Source organism: Sesamum indicum, linkage group LG9, assembly GCF_026168435.1.
Source record: "Sesamum indicum cultivar Baizhima isolate 11 linkage group LG9, ASM2616843v1, whole genome shotgun sequence".
NCBI classification, from domain to species: domain Eukaryota; kingdom Viridiplantae; phylum Streptophyta; class Magnoliopsida; order Lamiales; family Pedaliaceae; genus Sesamum; species Sesamum indicum.
Genome location: NC_142665.1, coordinates 1,857,044 through 1,863,311, shown reverse-complemented (window position 1 = coordinate 1,863,311; position 6,268 = coordinate 1,857,044). Strand labels below are relative to the sequence as shown.

Here is a 6,268-nt window from a genome sequence, read left to right as displayed (position 1 = left end):
AAAAGAATATTATTTATTTTAATTCTTAACAAATAAAAGGATTTATGCTATATTTTGAACAGTTACGAAACATAAAAAATAAAAAATAAGATAGAATTATGGAACAATCACATCATTATGGGCATCAACTGTGGAGTGTTAGGCTGTGGCCCACTGCTAGCAATTTTCAGCCCACATGCGATAATTGGAAACTAGCATTCCACCTTTGAAAATCAGTATTTTCAGCCCAATTTAAGGAATGTTATTTGTTCCAACGTGGCTTTATTTGCTTTTAATTTCTTAAATCCGATTGTAATATTTCAAAACATCATTTCGATTGCTTGAAACCAAATATTTTTCCATCATAACCCTTCTCCTTATTTTGTATTAGTAAATAAATAAATTAATATTATACTAATATTATGGTTTACTATATAAAAAATTTTAAAACCTTATTAAAAAATATCTTATCAAACAAGAATAAGAAATTTTCTTGTTAATAAAAATATTCATTAAAATGATTATTGCTCATTTATTTTAAATTGTTTATTTTAAATAAATTCCTAGCAAATTAACAACGTTGAAATGTTATTTGCCTATTTATTTTTAAGAATATAGTGTTCATTCTTTAATTAGTTTAGAGAAATTAGGAATTAATGGCAAATAATTTTCTTCTTTGACAGAGTTTGCTCTTATGTCTTTTCACAACAGGACTGAAATACTTAGACTATATTTGAATTGATGGATTTGAAGTTTAGATTAGTGTTTATATATTATTCACATTTTATTTATTTTAAATTTTACTATGCCAAGTATATTATAATCAAAATATCTTCTATCAAATTAATTGTGTTAAAATATTATTTTGCATTTAATCTTTTTATTGGATATATAGTCTGTTTCCTACTTGGTCGTTTACTTGATTCATCCCTTGGACTTGATGTTGTCATGTGTGGCGACTTAGCCAAATAATTCGAGTGAAGTTTGTTCCTCTCAAAAAAAAACAAAAAAAAATAGAGAAGGTATAATAGTGCACATGAGAAGCAAAAGGAAAAAGAAAAATTGCTTGCTTGCTCAAAACATGGAACCGCATCAAGTATTTACTTACAAGATAGTAGGAAACAACTACATAGGATCTCTAGGAAACAACTACATGCTTTCTCTGTTTCTGGTTTCCTTAATATATAATTATGATCTAAGTATTACAGACATGCTTGGTTCTATTTATAGTAGGCAAGATTTACACCGACGGCGAACCCATCGACAAATCCACGAATGTGTTGTTAAGCAGACTCTTTCATTCAGATCATCATCACCGCTAACTTAACTGCAAAAACAAAGAAGAAAACTTGAGCAAAATCAACCATATAAGAAAAGTATGCAACACATAATGGCATGTAAACTATAGGACAACCTATATCCTCTCTGCCATTTCTACCCAAAAAGCAACCTTTGTCCCCATCCATTTCACCTTTACTGATTTTTCCCCATATTTAAAAATCAAGAAATATTGAGACCATTTTATTATCCTTTGCATAATTCAAACCCAAAATTCGGACTGATTTCTATTATGCCTTCACGTTCTCAACATTCTAATAGGGAAAGCAATAGGATTATGAATTCCAAGGCCACTTTAAACATGACGGACGCAAGGCAGTTCGGAGTTGAGGCCTACACGAGAGATAATACTCCAATGTTTTTGTAGATTTATTATTGGTCTGTTCATTATGTTGGCTTTTGGCCTCATGTTGCTTTTTCAGAACTTTTTGTTTGTCATACATTTGCATTTTTGTACAAATTTTACAAAAACACCATATATGCCCATATCATTGACATCTAACATTTGAAGGTGTATCACAAAAAAATTTGTTGAAAAATCATTATTACACAATCACACGAAATTCAGAAATCAAATACTCCATACTAAATTGCAAAACAGTCGAGATGCCAATCTCATTATTTGTGTTAAAATCACTTGTATATATATCTTAAAAGACTTTTATCATTTATCAAAATAAAAGATAGTGATGGATGCAATTTGCTAAAAAATAGTGTACTTTTTTGGAAGTCTAAACAAAGATGGTGATGAATGCAATTTGCTAAAAAACAGAAAACTTAATGCAGCTTAAAATGTTGCAAAGATCTGCAAAAACTGTTTTGAATCCAATTCTTTTTTACGGAAATAAAAATCAATAACAGATTTCCTTGAAAATCCAAAAACATGACTTATTCATGCATTTATCAAAAATAATTAAATGAATATATGCCCATGAATAATCAAATACAAAAAATATTCTAAACGCTGTAAATTTATCTTAAATAATTTGAAAGAAATTACTGCAATTCAAGCTGATTTTGAGAATTAAAGAAGACCACCACACAAGAAAAACAAATCTTTGAGTCAAAGAGAAAAATTTATTTTAAGAACTTTACGTGAAAACAAAGGAACACTTGAGAAGGAAAGAAAATCTTTTGGGCAAAAGAGAGAAACAATTTTCTAGTAATACATTTCAACTTATCAAAACTTTGTGTTCCTTAAAAATCATTGATGAACTCTTGAAAGTACATAATACTCACAAAAGTTTTACCAAGTAATCTTGAAAAATATATTTTGAATTGGCATCTCGACAACTGTTCCACATTAGCATAGCATTTAATACCAAAGTTCGCAAATAAAATAATTCATGATTGTATAATATAGATGTTCCAACATACTATTCTGTAATACACCTTCAAAAATAAGATGTTAATAACAAGAACTAACATGGTTTTTGTAAATCATACACAAATGTCAAATGTATTAACAACAAAAAGTTTTAAGACAGCTCATGAAGAAAACCCAACATAATAAACGAACCAAAAATAAATTTACAAAAAGATGAGATATTTGTTCTCTCATTAAGGTCTCAACTCTATACTTGCATCATTCACATTTTTGAGCAGCCTAAAAAATCCCTAATCCCATACTTTCCAAACCAGAATGGAGAAAGCACGGCTTTCCAAAGAAATCAGAGCAGCAAATTTTAGGTTTGAATTATACAAAGTATAAAATCAATGGTCTCAACCATTCTTGATTCCAAAATATAGGAGAAAAATCAGCAAAGAAGAATTGATAGGGGCCGTTGGTTGCTTTTCAGTTAGAAACTTGAAGAGAAGACTATGAAGATACGTAAGGCTACCATTAGGTTCTAAAATGTCAACAAATTCCCACACAATTCTTATCGATATGAGGTTATCTAGTTTGCACCTAATTGGCAAACCCAATTCAAACTCTAGCCTTCAATCTTTTAATAAACAAGTATGAAAAACCTATACTAACTTATATGCTTCACTTTAATGCATGTGGAGAATGATGTATCAGGTAGGGTGATGCCCTTTGCTAATTGAACGCTATATGTGTTAGGGCTAAAGAAAACCAGATATCACCTCCAACATTAGTTCAATATGGTCCAATTTTTATTTGAAAATCTCTTAAAATTTCACTTTATATGTACGGATAGAAATTCACCAATAAATAAATACTCACCTTACCTAGTCAATGGGTTGTGGGACCCAAAACCTAACGAACAATTTCACAATTTTAATGCAATTAGAAACAAACTTGCAAATAAATATGGGTTTCAGCGAGACTTCAGTGACGGCATTGCCTGCATCAAATTTAGAGTATAGTGCTTTTTCCAACAAATAAAACTTGCAAATAAAAGAATTGATAACAGCAATTCCGTGTGACTCTATTGAATCTCTGTACTTGGTATCAAGACAGAATTACGAACAGACATGGAAGAAAACAACATAGATACAACATTGTAGCACTCTCCAATTAAAAGGCATAAGAACAAATACCGCACTTGATGCACTTGAGAAAAGATATTTTGCTGGCCCATCAATTGAGCAAGTATCAATTGGTTTACGAAGTTCCATTACAGTCCAAAGAGGAAATTGAGATATTTAAAGTCAAGCTCATATTCAGCGAATCACATATATGCATTAAGAAAGAAGATAAGTGAACTTGATCGGCAACAAAGATAATAGCAGGAAAAACAAAGTGTTACTTACTGTTCCTAAAGTAGGTTCATAGTTGCTGATCTAAGTGAAGATACATGTGGGGTCCCATTAGTTTCAAGCAACTGTCTTATGCTAGATTGTGTAAGATAATCGACATGGTGTGACTAACAAAAATCATCATATTTCTAGTATAGCCTAGCCCCATATATTAACAACTGCAGCCAAACATTTTCAGAAACAAAGTCCCACGTAAACCAAGGATCATTGGCAGCAATTTATACGGATGGAAAATGAAAATCATGGCCAATACATTCACACAAGCAAAATATATTAACAACTGCAACCAAATATATTAGTAAATAACTTTTCTGAAACACAACATTCATGCAAATTATAACATTGCTAGACTCACATTCTTTCCCAACCTAATGGTAGGGAGGATCAGCCAGCAGACAAAGATGACAATCCAATCCAAAGCCTGCAGGTTCTCCTGGCAGATTTGGAAAAACAAAGGTTTTGCCCTAGGAGTTACTATATCATTAACACTCGTGAAAACTTGATGCGAAACAATGATTAACGCATGCATTATTAACAAAGAACATGTAAAAGACCAAAAGATTACCAATTCAATGCCAGTAGTCTCGTCAATTCGAGTCCCTAAACCCAACAAAAGTTTCGTTCCCACTCCATCTCTATAGGAATCCCCTGTGAAAGCATTTGGATGCAATTAAATAACATTATAAGATGGGAAAAAGAAAAAAGGAAAAGCTAGACACAGAAAATGCAAGTGGAAAAAGCAAAGCCAAATCTGCCTTCAAGAAAGAAGCTCTGAAAAACAAGACTGCCAAAAAATTGACCAGTTTGCGAGTGTAGGCAATATGTATTAATATCCCTCAAGACACTAGCGATCAAAATGACAACAGGATCACTACTGAATATAATCATATGAAAAAACAACCATACCCAAAGGGAAAAGCCTTCAAAACCTCCAATTCAGAGAGCCATCTTGCCTATTCTCTGAACAAGTTCTGATCCAGCAACAATGTCCACACCAGCATCCTTGTATGTAAGTCCCAGACACTTGTCCGCAGACTGCAGTCGTAATCCAAGACATACAATAGAACCCATGTGTAATTGAAATTCAAGAACCTTGAAATAACAAATCGAGACCTTAAAAAAGACAAAAAGGAAAAAGAGTAAGGCCGTGTAATTTCAAAATTCAGTGACACTGAAAAGTACTCATATTAAATCTTCCGTTGGGAAGACAGACTTTCTTTGACCAAGATACTCTTAAGCTCACAATGCAAGAACCCATAATTCAAGAAACTTAAAAGAACTCTTCTGCAATGAGTTGATGTCAGACTCTCAAGAAATACCTTAAGAAAGAAGAGATCGAGGCTGAGGGCAGTCGGCGGAGGCGGCAGGACGTCTGAGACGATGTTCAAAAACGCCGCTGTTAAAAAAGAAGGGCATGTCAATGTGAGCGCCCTCTTGCTTTTCTTCTGCACTATTTTTGATTTTTCAAAATCTGGTCGTGGATGTTCCTCTTATATAAATATGCGCCGGCGCGGGGAACACAACGGTAAAGTTTTTTTGTTCTTTTCTTTCTTGAAATCACAACGGTAAAGTTGGGAAGATTAGGTTTCACTGTGGTTTGAGGGTGAGAAAGTGACAGACCCGTGAACAAGATGATGATTTCAAGGGTAAATTGCATTTTTGCCCCTGTATTATCATCAAAATGCAAAGAACCCTTATATTAAAAAAAATAGGTTAAAAATTCGATGTTTTTATTAATCTTGTGTAGAACCTTATTCCTGTTAGGATCTGGCGAAGAGTGAGAAATATTAAAAAATGCTATATCAATACAATATTATATCATATGATATCAATTAGAAAAATCCGCACCATTGTCGTGTTAATACATTAATATATGACTGGCATGTGTTGAATTAAAATATAATTAAATCATACATAATTTAAAAATATAATCACATATAACCCACACATGTAGGTGAAATAAGTGCATGTTATAAAAAAAATGGGGTTAAATGCAACTTACTCATCTGATATACGAAATGAGCAAATATCCCCTTATGACAACACATGAAACAATTTGCTATTTTATTTTTTATAGAGGATTTTTTGCTCATTTATATTATGCAATTTGATATTTTCTTTTTACATGTAAGTGTTTATGTAGTGGATAAAAGACTAATTAAAAAAATGTCCAATCAATAAAATCCTCAAATTAAAAAATCTCAATTTTGTCCATCTCACCATATTT

At 32.0% G+C, this 6,268-nt stretch overlaps 1 long non-coding RNA gene across 2 annotated transcripts; it reads right to left on the bottom strand.

Moving 5' to 3' along the window:
* Positions 1–1,028: 1,028 nt before the first annotated feature.
* LOC148786814 (uncharacterized) lies at positions 1,029–5,693 on the bottom strand. 2 transcript variants are annotated; one of them, XR_016067167.1, is made up of 5 exons: positions 5,361–5,693; positions 4,948–5,154; positions 4,607–4,689; positions 4,397–4,474; positions 1,029–1,306 (listed from the first exon to the last, which is right to left on the bottom strand). It is a non-coding gene; the product is annotated as an uncharacterized LOC148786814 (long non-coding RNA). The 2 variants fall into 2 exon arrangements; XR_016067166.1 differs by having other exon boundaries at positions 4,948–5,076; positions 5,361–5,688.
* Positions 5,694–6,268: the final 575 nt, after the last annotated feature.